We start from the raw sequence: 18956 nt of genomic DNA, 5'->3' as shown, positions 1-18956 counted from the left end.
CCCCTTTTTAAGACGGTGTTAGCGGACATGATCCGATATTGCGGTACATCGTTAAATGCAGACGGCATACGCTCTCTGCATTTATCATTGCATCAGCAGTTCTTGTGAACTGCTGGTGCAATACCACCCCCTGCAGATTCGAGGCCAATAGGCCGCTAGCAGGGGTGTCAATCAACCAGATTGTATTCGATTGGGTTGATTTCTAGCGATGTCTGTACGCCTCCTCAGAGCAGACGGACAGGTTATGGAGCAGTGGTCGCCAGAAACACAGGGCATCAAGCTCCGTTCGGTGCTTGATAATTCGGCCCCTTAATCTGGGTTACATAACAGATTAAACGATACTCATAACTATCAAATATAAATTGGCATTGGCACAAATGTATTTATTAATTATTACAAACATGTATAACAATTAACACAATTCCTCAAGATCCTGGAAGCATCCAGTAACAATTTTAGCTAAGATCATTACACAATTTATATACATCTCAAACCAATAAGCTTGTTCTATACCATAAATGCAAAAGGCTAAATCTATACTTTAGTTTTCTCATAGGGTTTTTTTTTTTACCAATTTGCATGACATATAGCTAATTCTATTTTAACTCTACTCATGCATACTTCAATGGCATGATATAATAGAAAGTTAAAATAAGTTTTCATAAGGTTGTAAGAATCCATGATCCAATGCGCATGGGATTCAATTCCTGCCCACTAGGAGGAGGCAAAGATTTCCTCTCCTACAAAAAGCACACAGGTCAGCACATCATCATATTTCAAGGCATCAAAATAATATCCTGTAGTATGTGCATCCCCTTCCAGACTTTCCCTGCAACAGCCCAGGTAAATATCATCGAAGAAAACAAGGAGAAGGTGGCACTCCAATAATAAGCAAACCTTTACTGAAAAAGCAATGTTTCAGGGTTCCTGCCCCTTTTTAAAGCTAACACATACTGATCACAATACACTATTTAAACCATATACCTGTAAAAATATATCCAATCAACTTAAAAAAGAAGGAGGGGCTATCTTGCAAGTATAGGGGAGGGTACCAAAGACACCATAACCCTTAACCCTCTATAACCCACCAGTGGAAAAAAAAACCTATTAAAAACAAGAGCAGCTAACAGCTAAAAATTGAAAGGGGCATATAAAGCGAGCACTGTAATGAGCAAACGTCATTTAAAAAAAAAAAAAGTGCAATTAAAAAGGGACATTATTATATCAATATTTATATTTACAGATACCTGTCCAACGGACTAATCAAAATAATCTAAATAAATGGAAGCAAGTTAAAAACATAATTTATGTAAGAACTTACCTGATAAATTCATTTCTTTCATATTAGCAAGAGTCCATGAGCTAGTGACGTATGGGATATACATTCCTACCAGGAGGGGCAAAGTTTCCCAAACCTCAAAATGCCTATAAATACACCCCTCACCACACCCACAATTCAGTTTAACGAATAGCCAAGAAGTGGGGTGACAAAAAAGTGCGAAAGCATATAAAATAAGGAATTGGAATAATTGTGCTTTATACAAAATCATAACCACCACAAAAAAAGGGCGGGCCTCATGGACTCTTGCTAATATGAAAGAAATGAATTTATCAGGTAAGTTCTTACATAAATTATGTTTTCTTTCATGTAATTAGCAAGAGTCCATGAGCTAGTGACGTATGGGATAATGACTACCCAAGATGTGGATCTTTCCACACAAGAGTCACTAGAGAGGGAGGGATAAAATAAAGACAGCCAATTCCTGCTGAAAATAATCCACACCCAAAATAAAGTTTAACGAAAAACATAAGCAGAAGATTCAAACTGAAACCGCTGCCTGAAGTACTTTTCTACCAAAAACTGCTTCAGAAGAAGAAAATACATCAAAATGGTAGAATTTAGTAAAAGTATGCAAAGAGGACCAAGTTGCTGCTTTGCAGATCTGGTCAACCGAAGCTTCATTCCTAAACGCCCAGGAAGTAGAAACTGACCTAGTAGAATGAGCCGTAATTCTCTGAGGCGGAGTTTTACCCGACTCAACATAGGCAAGATGAATTAAAGATTTCAACCAAGATGCCAAAGAAATGGCAGAAGCTTTCTGGCCTTTTCTAGAACCGGAAAAGATAACAAATAGACTAGAAGTCTTACGGAAAGATTTCGTAGCTTCAACATAATATTTCAAAGCTCTAACAACATCCAAAGAATGCAACGATTTCTCCTTAGAATTCTTAGGATTAGGACATAATGAAGGAACCACAATTTCCCTACTAATGTTGTTGGAATTCACAACTTTAGGTAAAAATTCAAAAGAAGTTCGCAACACCGCCTTATCCTGATGAAAAATCAGAAAAGGAGACTCACAAGAAAGAGCAGATAATTCAGAAACTCTTCTAGCAGAAGAGATGGCCAAAAGGAACAAAACTTTCCAAGAAAGTAATTTAATGTCCAATGAATGCATAGGTTCAAACGGAGAAGCTTGAAGAGCTCCCAGAACCAAATTCAAACTCCAAGGAGGAGAAATTGACTTAATGACAGGTTTTATACGTACCAAAGCTTGTACAAAACAATGAATATCAGGAAGAATAGCAATCTTTCTATAAAAAAGAACTGAAAGAGCAGAGATTTGTCCTTTCAAAGAACTTGCGGACAAACCCTTATCTAAACCATCCTGAAGAAACTGTAAAATTCTCGGTATTCTAAAAGAATGCCAAGAAAAATGATGAGAAAGACACCAAGAAATATAAGTCTTCCAGACTCTATAATATATCTCTCGAGATACAGATTTACGAGCCTGTAACATAGTATTAATGACAGAGTCAGAGAAACCTCTTTGACCAAGAATCAAGCGTTCAATCTCCGTACCTTTAAATTTAAGGATTTCAGATCCTGATGGAAAAAGGGACCTTGTGACAGAAGGTCTGGTCTTAACGGAAGAGTCCACGGTTGGCAAGAGGCCATCCGGACAAGATCCGCATACCAAAACCTGTGAGGCCATGCCGGAGCTACCAGCAGAACAAACGAGCATTCCTTTAGAATCCTGGAGATTACTCTTGGAAGAAGAACTAGAGGCGGGAAGATATAGGCAGGATGATACTTCCAAGGAAGTGATAATGCATCCACTGCCTCCGCCTGAAGATCCCGGGATCTGGACAGATACCTGGGAAGTTTCTTGTTTAGATGGGACGCCATCAGATCTATTTCTGGAAGTTCCCACATTTGAACAATCTGAAGAAATACCTCTGGGTGAAGAGACCATTCGCCCGGATGCAACGTTTGGCGACTGAGATAATCCGCTTCCCAATTGTCTATACCTGGGATATGAACCGCAGAGATTAGACAGGAGCTGGATTCCGCCCAAACCAAAATTCGAGATACTTCTTTCATAGCCAGAGGACTGTGAGTCCCTCCTTGATGATTGATGTATGCCACAGTTGTGACATTGTCTGTCTGAAAACAAATGAACGATTCTCTCTTCAGAAGAGGCCAAAACTGAAGAGCTCTGAAAATTGCACGGAGTTCCAAAATATTGATCGGTAATCTCACCTCCTGAGATTCCCAAACTCCTTGTGCTGTCAGAGATCCCCACACAGCTCCCCAACCCGTGAGACTTGCATCTGTTGAAATTACAGTCCAGGTCGGAAGCACAAAAGAAGCCCCCTGAATTAAACGATGGTGATCTGTCCACCATGTTAGAGAGTGTCGAACAATCGGTTTTAAAGATATTGTTTGAGAAATCTTCGTGTAATCCTTGCACCATTGCTTCAGCATACAGAGCTGAAGAGGTCGCATGTGAAAGCGAGCAAAGGGGATCGCGTCCGATGCAACAGTCATAAGACCTAGAATTTCCATGCATAAGGCTACCGAAGGGAATGATTGTGACTGAAGGTTTCGACAAGCTGCAATCAATTTTAGACGTCTCTTGTCTGTTAAAGACAGAGTCATGGACACTGAATCCATCTGGAAACCCAGAAAGGTTACCCTTGTCTGAGGAATCAAAGAACTTTTTTGTAAATTGATCCTCCAACCATGATCTTGAAGAAACAACACAAGTCGATTCGTATGAGATTCTGCTAAATGTAAAGACTGAGCAAGTACCAAGATATTGTCCAAATAAGGAAATACCACAATACCCTGTTCTCTGATTACAGACAGAAGGGCACCGAGAACCTTTGTAAAAATTCTTGGAGCTGTAGCTAGGCCAAACGGCAGAGCCACAAACTGGTAATGCTTGTCCAGAAAAGAGAATCTCAGGAACTGATAATGATCTGGATGAATCGGAATATGCAGATATGCATCCTGTAAATCTATTGTGGACATATAATTCCCTTGCTGAACAAAAGGCAAGATAGTCCTTACAGTTACCATTTTGAACGTTGGTATTCGTACATAACGATTCAATATTTTTAGATCCAGAACTGGTCTGAAGGAGTTCTCCTTCTTTGGTACAATGAAGAGATTTGAATAAAACCCCATCCCCTGTTCCGGAGCTGGAACTGGCATAATTACTCCAGTCAACTCTAGATCTGAAACACATTTCAGAAATGCTTGAGCTTTTACTGGATTTTCTGGGACACGGGAAAGAAAAAATCTCTTTGCAGGAGGTCTCATCTTGAAACCAATCCTGTACCCTTCCGAAACAATGTTCTGAATCCAAAGATTGTGAACAGAATTGATCCAAATTTCTTTGAAAAAACGTAACCTGCCCCCTACCAGCTGAGCTGGAATGAGGGCCGCACCTTCATGTGGACTTAGAAGCAGGCTTTGCCTTTCTAGCTGGCTTGGATTTATTCCAGAGTGGAGATGGTTTCCAAACTGAAACTGCTCCTGAAGATGAAGGATCAGGCTTTTGTTCTTTGTTGAAACGAAAGGAACGAAAACGATTATTAGCCCTACTTTTACCTTTAGATTTTTTATCCTGTGGTAAAAAAGTTCCTTTCCCACCAGTAACAGTTGAAATGATGGAATCCAACTGAGAACCAAATAATTTGTTACCCTGGAAAGAAATAGAAAGTAAAGTTGATTTAGAAGCCATATCAGCATTCCAAGTTTTAAGCCATAAAGCTCTTCTAGCTAAAATAGCTAGAGACATAAACCTGACATCAACTCTGATAATATCAAAAATGGCATCACAGATAAAATTATTAGCATGTTGTAGAAGAATAATAATATCATGAGAATCACGATGTGTTACTTGTTGCGCTAAAGTTTCCAACCAAAAAGTTGAAGCTGCAGCAACATCAGCCAAAGATATAGCAGGTCTAAGAAGATTACCTGAACACAGATAAGCTTTTCTTAGGAAGGACTCAATTTTCCTATCTAGAGGATCCTTAAACGAAGTACCATCTGACGTAGGAATAGTAGTACGTTTAGCAAGGGTAGAAATAGCCCCATCAACTTTAGGGATTTTGTCCCAAAATTCCAATCTGTCAGACGGCACAGGATATAAATGCTTAAAACGTTTAGAAGGAGTAAATGAATTACCCAATTTATCCCATTCTTTGGATATTACTGCAGAAATAGCATTAGGAACAGGAAAAACTTCTGGAATAACCACAGGAGCTTTAAATACCTTATCCAAACGTTTAGAATTAGTATCAGGAGGACCAGAATCCTCTATTTCTAAAGCAATTAGTACTTCTTTAAGTAAAGAACGAACAAATTCCATTTTAAATAAATATGAAGATTTATCAGCATCAACCTCAGAGACAGAATCCTCTGAACCAGAGGAGTCATCAGAATCAGAATGATGATGTTCATTTAAAAATTCGTCTGTAGGAAGAGAAGTTTTAAAAGATTTTTTACGTTTACTAGAAGGAGAAATAACAGACATAGCCTTCTTTATGGATTCAGAAACAAAATCTCTTATATCATCAGAAACATTCTGCACCTTAGATGTTGAAGGAACTGCAACAGGCAATGGTACTTTACTAAAGGAAATATTATCTGCTTTAACAAGTTTGTCATGACAATCAATACAAACAACAGCTGGAGAAATGGCTACCAAAAGTTTACAGCAGATGCACTTAGCTTTGGTAGATTCAGCACTTGACAGCGATTTTCCTGTAGTATCTTCTGACTCAGATGCAACGTGAGACATCTTGCAATATGTAAGAGAAAAAACAACATATATATAAAGCAAAATTGATCAAATTCCTTAAATGACAGTTTCAGGAATGGGAAAAAATGCCAAGAACAAGCCTCTAGCAACCAGAAGCAATAAAAAATGAGACTTAAATAATTGAGACTAAAGCGACGCCCATATTATTTGGCGCCTAAATGCTTTTGGCGCCAAAATGACGTCACATCCGGAACGCCGTCATTTTTGGCGCGAAATAACGTCAAAAAATGACGTAACTTCCGGCGACACGTATGACGCCGGAAACGGAAATAGAATTTTGCGCCAAAAAAGTCCGCGCCAAACATGACGCAATAAAATGAAGCATTTTCAGCCCCCGCGAGCCTAATAGCCCACCGGGAAGAGTCAAATTTTTGAAGGTAAGAAAAAATGAATAAATCAAAAAATGCATTATCCCAAATATGAAACTGACTGTCTGAAAATAAGGAAAGTTGAACATTCTGAGTCAAGGCAAATAAATGTTTGAATACATATATTTAGAACTTTATAAACAAAGTGCCCAACCATAGCTTGGAGTGTCACAGAAAATAACACAATAAAACAATAAGACTTACTTACCCCAGGACACTCATCTACATATAGCAGATAGCCAAACCAGTACTGAAACGAGAATCAGCAGAGGTAATGGTATATATAAGAGTATATCGTCGATCTGAAAAGGGAGGTAAGAGATGAATCTCTACGACCGATAACAGAGAACCTATGAAATAGACCCCGTAGAAGGAGATCACTGCATTCAAATAGGCAATACTCTTCTCTGACATTCACTGCACGCTGAGAGGAAAACCGGGCTCCAACTTGCTGCGGAGCGCATATCAACGTAGAATCTAGCACAAACTTACTTCACCACCTCCATCGGAGGCAAAGTTTGTAAAAACTGAATTGTGGGTGTGGTGAGGGGTGTATTTATAGGCATTTTGAGGTTTGGGAAACTTTGCCCCTCCTGGTAGGAATGTATATCCCATACGTCACTAGCTCATGGACTCTTGCTAATTACATGAAAGAAATCCCTATTAAGGCCCTTAGGATGCAAAGTATTGAGCCTCCATATCCATTTGGCTTCTTTATGGAGTAAATCCTTGATCCTATCACCTCCTCTAAGTTTTAAGTTTTTTTATGTGCTTTGTCAATCACCATGAATCGCAGCTGACTCACCTGGTGGCCCATAGCCAAAAAATGGGCAGGAACAGATTACATTTCTAATGGTGGATTTGTACTGACAAATCTGATCCCTGATCTTTTAGGTGGTCTCCCTCACATATAATAGTTCACTAGGACATTTGGGGGCATATACTACATAGTTAGAATCACATGCGTAGTATGCAGGGATATAACATGTTTTGCCTGTATATGGATGAGAGATGGACCCACCATTACATTGTGCACAACCCAGGCAGGGAAAAGTACCATGTCTGGTTTTGCCAAAGAATTGTGTTTTTTGATCAACAGAATTCAAATTACCGTGTACCAACCTTTCACTGATGGTATTTCCTTTTCTAAAAGAGGCACTAGCATATCCTTACATTCCATTATCTCTGGACAGGCTTCCTGTAAGAGGTACCAATTTTTCTTGATAATGCCGAAAATCTGTTTGCTCATGGTGTCATATGTACTTACAAAATGAATCCTAGTTTTTCCAGGCCCCTGATACTGTTTGGTGGTGTATATCCTCTGCTGTAATGTGCTCAGCATTGGATGGGCTGTCTACAGGAAGCAGACTTTTCTGCAGCAGGTAAGCTCAGTGGATTGAGTACTTGACAGGTAAGTATAGTTTTCAGCACTCACATAGACCACAGGCTATTAGCAGGTACATATGCATCATAGCCAGGGGACATTATGTAAGCAGACTTTTATCATCACTAGACTTTATATAATTTTATAGTCTAAGTATCATTTAACTTTACAGGGGACAGTAGGGACCTTAATTTAATATGCGCACATCATTAAAGAGGCTAAATTTTCCTCATTTTTTTGTGTCATTTGTTCAACACATTTACACTGCTCTCCACTTTATTATTTCATTGTTGCCCTTTATTTCTTTACACGCATTGGCTTCTTACTTATCAGGAAGATGGAAACGTAAAGCTGATGCACGTCGTTGATGCGCTCTCCTGTTGCATTTCCCACTTTCTCAGAGGGGGTGTGCATTACTGACGTGCCTCCGTATCAGCAACACGTTTTCTGCATAATCATAGCGCTGCTTCCCTGCGCTTTATCATTTTAGCTTCGCAGGGGTGTACAATTTTCCAGCCGCTTTACAAGCTCACCCTTCCTCCTATATTGGAACAGCGCATTGGGCTACATAACTTTTTCCACAAGAAGCTCTGCAGAATTGCATTCGCTTTTGAGGGGGTGAGATTTCCTAAATTTTCAAGAGCTGGGTTGTCATATAGTATGCATTATTAATTCAAGAGGTGAAAAACTAAGAAGCAGATTATCGGTTATATTGATTGCTCCAGCTTGGTTGATGTCCAGTTGTACTTTGTGGCCTCTTCCTCGCAGACACACTCTTCCCTCTAAAGGTCCCCTTCAATAACCAAGATCTCAAGTCTCTCAACTTGAAGGCTTGGAGGTTGAACGCCTAATTCTGATACAGAGAGGTTTCTCAGGTAAGGTTATGGACACACACACGTCCCACACATAGCTCTAACATTCTAGTAGAGAGGTCTAAAATGCTGTTGTTACTTAAAAAGGTGCCCAGTAGTATCTCACTGCAATTTGATACTGACACAAGAATGCTGTTATTGTTACTGTTATTAGTGTTCATTGTATGCCTCTCATCTACTTACGGCACTGGAATAAAAAAAAATTTGAGGGCTCTGTAGCTTACTACATTATCCTACTAAGGGTTCCAATGGCGGGATATTTGCATACACTCACACTCGGCTTGAAATCATTATATGTATGGAATGAGATATTATCTTTATGCCAGTGGAAGCCCCCTTTTTTGACATATACACCAGACTACGTAGGCCTCACACATAGCTCTATCATTTTAGTAGTGAGATCTAAAATGCTGTTGTTACTTAAAAGGGTGCCCAGTAGTATCTACCTGCAATTTGACATGGACACACGGATATTTGATAGGCTCCTCTATCCCAAGTCAGACCTACAGCTGGTCTTTAGGTGGTCAAGACACTTGCACTTACTCACACCAATTGGTTATAGCCTACTGTATGTACAGAATACTGTGTTATATGTATCCCAACAGATATATCTGCTATTGTTGTGTGTCACAAATTGTACAAGATCCACGTGCTTCACACATTTCTGTTAATCTACTATAAATGTTTAAAATGTTATTTAGGATATTTAGATCCAATATGTTCTCGTTGTTATTGAAACTGCTTGAGTATCTAAACGTGCTCATGCCATGGGCTCATTTGTTAGGGAATCTGACTAGCACATCTCTCCACCGGGTTCCCCAATCCTATATTTTTTTCACTACCCTCCACTATATGGGGGACATCCTAATCGGCTTTTGGCAGATATTTTACCTCATATATAAAGGGAAGCCACAAAAGTTCCCTTTCTTATGCCCCACTCTACCCTATCCCAACATATTCACTCAGCCCCTGACACATCGGAATCCCTATAATGTAATATAATGGCTCTTAAATTAATTACTTGTAACGTGGGGGGCATCAACTCCCCGGTTAAGAGAAAATCTATTTTAACACACCTCCGCAGGCTTAATGCGGACATTGCTTTCCTCCAAGAGACACACCTCACGGATTAGGAGCATGAGAAACTGTGCAGCGACTGAGTGGGTCATGTAGCTTATTTATCATATCAAAGTAGTAGTAGGGGAATAGCTGTCTTATTTGGTCGTAGGCTGCAAGTGGAAAATCTGAGGACAATAACGGACCCTGACGGCAGGTTTCTAATCCTTCAGGCATCTGTGAATAATATTAAACTACACCTTTTGTAACATTTATGCACCCAACACTAACTCCCTGCTTTTCTGGAAATCACTGGTTCAGGCTTTATCCCCTTTCATAGGCACTAAACTAATCCTGGGGGGAGATTTTAACTTAGCCCCACACCCAACACTGGATAGAACATGGCCTACAGAGGACCTGACTAACAAACGCATTCTTCGCTATAAGGATAGATTTGAACTCAAAGTGTTTAACCTCCTCTCAGATACCCTGGCTGTGTGCGATATTTGGTGTAGACGACACCCTGATGACAGGGACTTTACATGTCTCTCCAAGTCTAATTCATCCCTTTCTAGATTGGACATCTTCCTTATTTCAGACTCCTTAGTCTCCCAAATTCAATCTGATAAAATTCACAAAATTGTAATCTCTGATCATGCACCCGTGGAGCTCACAATGGGTGTCTCCCCTAATAAACCCAATAGAAACACGCTACGTTTCCCCTCCTACCTTCTCACCTCTGAATCCTTCCAAAAATATCTGGTCCATGCTTGGAATGACTTTTATACCGGCAATTCCACGCACTCCTCTAATCCACAACTATTTTGGGAGACTGCGAAAGCGGTCCTGATGGGACATATTATCTCCTATATGGTCAATTTGAAACGTAAAATCCAATTTCGATATAATGCCCTGATGGGCCAGCCTGGGACAAACGTACCTGGCGTATTGCACCTTAAAATCTCGCCCAGCATATGACACTTATATTGCTGCTAAAGCGGAACTGGATAAATTTGTTCAGCAGCAAGCTGCCACTGGCCTTATCAAATCAGCAGGTCAATTCTACCGATTTGGTGGAAAGTCGGGGCGTCTCTTAGCCACGCTTGTAAAAGCAAAATCAGCCAAAAAAGACATTGCCGCCTTGAAATATAGCGGGAAGGTTTTCCGGACTCCAATAGAGATAACCAACTCTTTGGCAGATTACGTCTCTAACCTTTACAAAAAAACAACATCCAAGGATCCAAGACTCCTCTCACATATTTTAGCAGTCACTCACACTTCCTCATCTTACTCAAGACCAGTTAGACACACTGAACGCCCCAATCACCCTGAATGAAATCCAATACACTATTAAGTCCTTATCCTTAGGGAAAGTAGCGGGTCCGGATGGACTCCCTACAGAGTTTTACCGACTACTATTATCTCAGGTTTCACCAACTCTACTCAATCTGTTTAATGACATGTTCACCCGAGAAGGGCAACCATCGAAATCTTTCATGACGGCCCACATCACCCTGATCCCTAAACCAGGTAAAGACCACACCCTCCCTGATGCATACCGTCCCATATCCTTATTAAACACGGACTACAAAATACTGATGAAACTTCTGGCCAACCGACTAAAGGACATCCTCCCCTTATTAGTGCATACAGATCAATCGGGCTTTGTACAGGGCAGATCTTCCGTGGTTAATTTGAGAAGGGTACTTCATGCCCTCAATCACTTCTGGACCAGACACCCTAGCAGACTCAAAAATGGGGCACAGGAGGCCTTCCTGCTGTCCTTGGACGCAGAGAAGGCCTTCGATAGAGTTGAGTGGCCTTATCTTTTCAATACTCTCCAACACTTTCATTTTTAAGGCCACTTCCTTGACTTTATCCGCAAGCTTTACTCCTTCCCCACTGCGAGTATCCTGGTCAATGGCCTCAATTCCCCGAACCTTACTCTTGAAAGGGGTATGCATCAGGGATGTCCACTTTCCCCCCTGTTATTCGACTTGGCCTTAGAGTCACTTGCCCTGAAACTGAAACAAACCTTCCCGGGTATTACTATTGGGAACACTACTCTCCATATGGCACTATACGCGGATGACATTTTGCTCTTTGTGAGTAACACATCTCGTTATGTCCCTAAACTTATCGATACTTTACAAACCTTTGGAGATTTCTCGGGGTACAAAATAAACATGACCAAATCTGAGATATTGTGGCTTACTGATCACAGCATAGAGAAAATTAAATACCCCTTTACCATACAACCCCATACACTCACATATCTAGGTATCACCCTACACAGAAACCCACAAAGACTATATGATCTTAATATCACCAAACAATGTACACAGATACAGCTTCAACTAAAGGCATGGGCTAAGCTACCTTTGGGCCTTACAGGTAGGATAAACCAGTTTAAAATGACAATCTTGCCTAAGCTTCTCTATCCGCTCTTAATGTTGCCCCTGTTGCTTACTAAAACAGACGTGTCCAATCTAAACAAAGCAATTCAGTCCTTCATTTGGGGAGGTAGAAAAACACGCATAGCGGCTAAGACCTTACAGCAACCATTTCTTAATGGGGGGCTCGCGCTCCCGAACCTGAAGCTCTACAACTGGGCGGCATTACTCAGGCTGGTAATGGATTGGCAGCTGGGAACCACACACTTCCAGGAACCATCCTTGGAGGCCGCAACCATCGCTCCACATTCCTTAGCTTACCTACCATATATGCCCTTTACAAATATGCCAGCGGACATTAAGACTAACTTCATGTATAGAGATGCCCTGAAAGCATGGAAACTAGCATTTAAATACCTGGGAAACAGATCCCCCACCCCTAAGTATATTCCACTTGTGGGAAATGCGGACTTCCCAGCAGAGAACGAAACAGCCCCCTTCCGTGCTTGGCAACTCCAGGGGATCAGATCAGTGGGTGACCTTTTAGATCCCTTGTCGCACACAGTCAGGACCTATCAGAACCTTAAGAACCAGTACCATCTACCAAATTCACATTTCTATGCATACCTACAAGCTTGACACTATACTAACACATTAATGTCACGCCATGAAGATTTCTGGCACTCGTCTCCTTGGGCTCATATCCATGTTGCATTTAAACTGGGAAATTTTTCCATTTCACCTATATACCGCCTTTTGCTCGTACATGCTTCCAAGGACGTCATGGGAAATATGCTGACTAAATTACAAAGAGAAGACTTGGGGAACATATCCTTAGGAGACATACTTACCAGCCTTGACAGAACAAAGGCAGCGAGCTTAGCAGTACATATTAGGGAAATGCAGGTTAGAATGTTAAACAGGGACTACATCACACTTGCGCGTACATTCCACTGGAACACTGACCTGCCCAACCAATGTATTAAGTGTTCGTTACCAAACCTTACACTTAAACATTACTTTTTTGAATGTCCTTATGTAAATCAATTCTGGAGACTATTACAATACTGGATTAAGAAAACACTTTATACTGATCTCCTTTTTAACTCCAAATCAATTTTCTTATTCTCGTGGGAAGGGCAACATAAATCACTACATTCCATGCTTACCCTTAGCACCTTACTGGCCCGACAATGTATTTTAGCGCAGTGGACCTCCAAAACCTCACCTACACTAACCCAATTCAAGCATAAGATGCAACGGCAAATGTATATAGAGCAATTTGATGCTACCTTAGATACCAAAAGGAGGCTGAGACACTTTCTACGCAAATGGCAAAGTTATATACTGAGCCTCCCTTTTACTCAACAAAAACAGGTGCTGCATCCCTTCTTGCACCATGAGGTGTTTATTGAGGCGACGCTTAGAGGCGAGTGGAGCAACATACTCTAATCTTCTTCATGGGTTTCTCGGTGTGAGAGATGGGCCAGTGACATGATGTGAAATTAGCCAAAAATTAGTTCTTCTAATATTGTTTTAATGATAGTTAATATAAGTGTTTGATAAATGTATATAGTAGAATGAAAAATTTGAAAATGGTGGAAGGAGACGCATGATTTAACTGACATATATGACATTATTCCTTACTGTCTATGAACAAGCATATCTTACATTGAACCTCCTTAGAGACTGTATAGCTGTCTGATGTAACAAAATATTTTGCATGTATTTATATCATTTCTCCTACTGTTGACGTGGAGAACAACTGTCTCTGTTATCTGTATACTTGCATGTGCTTCTTCTATCCAATAAAAAGAATTAAAAAAAAAAAAAAAAAAAAGAAAACCAGTTACTATAAAAATATATCACAAGATTTGGAAGGCTTTTCTATTCTGGTGTGAGATGATTTCAGTTGGCATTCCATCAGAATTCTCAGGATTCTTCAATTTTTACAAAAGGGCTTGGGATAAAGGTTTATCTGAAAGCTCTTTAAAGGGTCAAATTTCAGCTTTGTCAGTTCGACTTCACAAAAAAATTCAAACTTATTTAGGCCTTAGCCAGAATACACCCAGTTATTAAACCTAATTCTCTTGGAATTTAAAACTGGTTCTAAGAATTTTGCAAGTTTTACCTTTCAAACCAATGCAGTATTTAGACATCAAGTATCTTTCTTGGAAAGTCTTGTTTCTTCTAACAATCTCATCTGCTAGAAGCAGTTTTAAGAACCAAGTTGTATTTTTTTTTAACAATGGTTGTCTCTTCTGATATTATTCAATACTTATGGCTTATGACCGTTATCCAGTCATTAGGAGGAAGAACTTGATAATGTGTTTTTTGATTCTTTTATTCTTACCTTGCTGCCGCCATGTCAGCGACAAACACACTGATTTGCCTTCTGGTGGATAGAGCTTCTCCAACTCACCCTTAATTTGAATAAATTGTAGTAAACGAAGGTCTCCACCATTTATCAACAAACTTCAACAGGAGAGCATGGGAATAAAGTTAAATATTCCACTTTATTAGTTACATGTAAAATCGTCAAGCACACAGCATACAGGACTCCAAACAGCTGACGCGTTTCCGGCCTTAACGACACTTCATCAGAGCTGTTGTACAGGTGTGTTACGTAAACATTTAACCTCTATGGGTCTGTTGTCTAACCAATCAAATCCATTGTAATTTAACTCCTTCATACTTACAACGTTACAATATAGCCAACTTTAGCACATTACATACACACTCGATACAATTTTAAAACATCATCACAAAGAGGAAAAAGGTAATAATTAGAATACAGATGTCTACAATTAATGTTATGCAAACTAGAGCTATCTTGGCAAAGTTATATCAATCCTAGTAAACTACTATTAGCCCCTTATATTACAGCACAGTGGTAAAGCAAGGTAGACCACATTTATATTTAAATGTAACAACTTTACAAACAGACAGTGACTCCTCCACTGATCTAGCTGTGAATACTAGCTTCCTCACTTATATCATGGGCAAATGATCTAAACGCAACAGTGCAACAAACAAGTAACATTTGTTTAAAAGACAAATACTAATCTTTTCAGATACAAAGCTAAAATTGCAAAGCAAGCATCAAGACACTCGCCCATACATAGTAAAATAAATATACCAATGATGATACTTTCAAACATTTAAAAGATATCTCAGAGTATTGATACATTCTAAATACATTATAAACATCTCAATGGGATAGGAGCACAGACAAGTTTAACATCCATTTATAAAAGACAAATACTTAAAGTATGTATTAAGATTGTGCATCCAATCCCAGAGCATCAAATATGCAAGTATATACAATAAAGCAAGAACCAAGAAGTTTTATAAGAGAGAGAGAAAGAACATCAAAAATATTCCACATTAATACTTGTCCATACAAGTATAGTTATATGGCCCCGTCTACTCAAAGAAATCCTTTGATAGAAATTAGCAAATTATGTTTCTTAATAGTAATATAGCCTGGAAAGTCAAAACATCACATTATCCCCATACAAATAATTAGATTGCAGAAAACATTCAACACCACACTAAGAGCCAGCAAACTTAACACCCTACCCATCATCTATAAACAATTTAATGTCACTGATTTTATTGATGCCCAAAGGGGATCCTGTGCACCGGGTAAAGATCCCATCTTCTTTACCTGCTTTTTAAAAAAGATACTGAGAACAAAGTAAATATGATAATGCGAATAAATGGAAGATTTTACTATATCTGAATCATGAAAACAAAAATTGGATATGCAGGGTAGAGTGGATCTCCTATAGCCATGGATATAGTCACTATTGCTGTCACTTAGTTTATTACGTGTGTGTGTGTGTATATATATATATATATATATATATATATATATATATATATATATATATATATATATATATATATATATATATACACACACACACATATATACATATATATATACACATACACTAGGCGATAAGCCTGCCCAGTCAAGTTAAAAAAAAAATACAAAACCCAAAGCTAACATTAAAAAAAAAAAAAAAAAAAAAATTTACAGGAAAAAAAAAAAAAAATTACAGGAAAAAAAAAAACCTATCCAAAATAAAAAAATGAAACCTAAACCTAAACTATTACCACTATAAAAATAAAAAATCCCCCCCAAAATAAACACTCCCTAATCTAATACTAAGCTACCAATAGCCCTTAAAAGTGCTTTTGTAGGGCATTGCCCTATGTTAAATAGCTCTTTTACCTAACAATTTTACCAATTACCCCCTAAAAGTAAAAACCCCCACACAATCAACCAACCCCCCAAAATAAAAAAACTAAGTCTAAAAAAAAACTTAAGCTACTCATTGCCCCTAAAGGGGCATTGCCCTTAAAAGAGCAAAGAGCTCTTTAGTGCCCATTAAAAAATAAAAAAGCTCTAATCTAAAAAAAAGTCTAAACCTGAAATAGCTGCTGAAGTCTGGCGTAAAGGTCTTCTTCCAGGCAGCTCCATCATCTTCTATCTTCATCTGGAGCGAAGGAGGCGCCGAGTGGTCTTCCCTGTTGCACGGATTCGGAGCGGCGGTCCTCAGCGGCGTGGAGGCTCCTCTTCATACGATCTCCGTCGTACACTAAAAATTTAATGGAAGGTACCGCATACAAATTAGGGTACCTTGCATTCCTATTGGCTGAAATTTTGAAAATCAGCCAATAGGATTAGAGCTACTGAAATCCTATTGGCTGTTTAATTTAGCCAATAAGGTTTCAGTAGCTCTCATCCTAATGGCTGATTTCAAAATTTCAGCCAATAGGAATGCAAGGTACCCCAATATATATCTTGCATTCAATCTTCAGTGTGCGGTGGACGATCGCATGAAGAGGAGCCACCAAGTCGTTGAGGACCGCCGCTCCGGATCCGCGCATCGGGGAAGACCGCTCCGCCCATCTGCGCCGCCTTCACTCTGGATGAAGATAGAAGATGATGGAGCCGCCTGAAAGAAGACCTTCATTGTCGGACTTCAGGAACTGTGAGTTCCTATTTCGGGGTTAGACTTAGGTTTATTTATTTTTTTTAGATTAGGGCTTTTTTATTTTAATTGGCAGCAAAAGAGTGGATTGCCCATACAAATGCCCCTTTAGAGGCAATGGGTAGCTTAGGTTTTTTTAGACTTAGGTTTTTTTTATTTTGGGGGGGGGGTTGGTTGGGTGGGGGGTTTAACTGTTTGGGGGTAACTGGTAATTGTTTTAGGTAAAAGAGTTGTTTAACTTAGGGCAATGCCCTACAAAAGGCCCTTTTTAAAGGCTTTGGTAGTTTAGTGGGGTTTTTTTTTTTAGATTAGGGCTTTTTTATTTTAATGGGCAGCAAAAGAGCTGATTGCCCTTTTATAGGCAATACCCAATGAAATGCCCATTTAGGGGCAATGGGTAGCTAGGGTTTTTTAGTGTTTTTTTTTGGGGGGGGTTTGGTGTGTGGGTGGTTGGGTTGTTTTACTGTTGGGGGGGGGCTTAGTATTTTTTAATGTAAAAGAGCTATTTAACTTAGGGCACTGCCCTACAAAAGGCCCTATTAAGGGCTAATGGTAGTTTAGATTAGGGGGTGTTTTTATTTTGGGGGGCTTATTTTCATGGGGGTATTAGATTAGGTTTAATTTTTTATTTTTGACAATTTTGTTTATTTTTTCTGTAATGTTACTTATTTTTTGTTATTTTACATATTTTTTTTGTAATTTAATCTTGTTTTATTTTTAAAATTAATGTTTATTTTAATTGTAATTTAGTATTTTAATTTTTTTTTATTGTATGTAATTGGGGTTAATCTAAGGGGTGTTTTAGGGTAGGGGGCTTAGTAATTAAGTTAGTTATTTGCGTTGTGGGGGGTTGGTAGTTTAGGGATTAATATTTTAATTATGTTTAATTTGCGGATTAGGGGTTAATTACTTTATTATTTTGCAATGTGGGGGTTGGCGGTTTAGGTGTTTGTTAATATTTTTTGCGGGCGCTTAGGTTTTTTTTTGGTTAATTTGTGCGGGCGGTTAGGATTTTTTTGATAATACTTCATGTGGGCGGTAAGGTTTTTTGTTATACTTCATGTGGGCGGTTATTTTTTTTTTATTATTTCGTGCGGGCGGTTACGTGTTTTTTGTTATTTCGTGCGGTTGCGTGGTTTTTTTTGTTAATATTTTGTGCGGGCGCTTAGGTGTTTTTTTTCTTATTGCTTCGTTTGGTTATGCTGCAGCCATGTAGATTCAAAAAATGGCGGTGGATTCTTTCACCACCCGCCATTTTCGGAATTTACCTGGATGCGTACGCATCCAACATTCCGTTGGATGAGTGCGTAACTGACGACGGCAACGGACACGTTACAAATGCGGTTATAGTATAGATATAATCTATGCACACAACAAAGATTTGAAATTTTATTGTTTTCGTACATCTTCATACATGACTTAAAATATTATTTTTATAACTGCAGTAGCACCAGTTCCATGAATAAACCACATTTATAATACCATCACATATAACTAAACATGACAATAAACATATCAGTGAAAGTGTATAAAGTGTAAAAAATATACTGTCACCCACCCATTCAGCGTACAGTTATTACAATTCCAGTATCCCACAATGATCGCCCAGAATATAATGTATAGATGTATATGACAAACAGCATAACACACACCACTTACTGGGTCTCTATCCGTCTCTTGTCAACAAGTGAAAGTGACGTAATCAACAAGCGACGCAGGTTACCCTAGTTCAGACTACGAATGCCACTTCCGTCGTCC

At 39.1% G+C, this 18956-nt stretch overlaps 1 protein-coding gene across 2 annotated transcripts in view; it reads right to left on the bottom strand.

Annotated features, from left to right (window-relative positions):
- ZBTB49 (zinc finger and BTB domain containing 49) overlaps positions 1-18944 on the bottom strand; it is a 207681-nt gene extending 188737 nt beyond the window's left edge. Inside the window, exon 1 of one of the 2 annotated variants that reach the window (XM_053704144.1) lies at positions 18858-18944. The gene's annotated coding sequence lies outside the window, so the exon portion shown is untranslated. The remainder of the gene's footprint in view (positions 1-18857) is intronic. The other variant, XM_053704145.1, reaches the window with a different exon arrangement.
- Between the last annotated feature and the right edge of the window lie 12 nt (positions 18945-18956).

The sequence above is a fragment of the Bombina bombina genome, chromosome 2 (genome assembly GCF_027579735.1).
Source record: "Bombina bombina isolate aBomBom1 chromosome 2, aBomBom1.pri, whole genome shotgun sequence".
NCBI classification, from domain to species: Eukaryota; Metazoa; Chordata; class Amphibia; order Anura; family Bombinatoridae; genus Bombina; species Bombina bombina.
The sequence above is the reverse complement of the archived record's forward strand: the minus strand, read 5'-3'. Positions and strand labels throughout refer to the sequence as shown.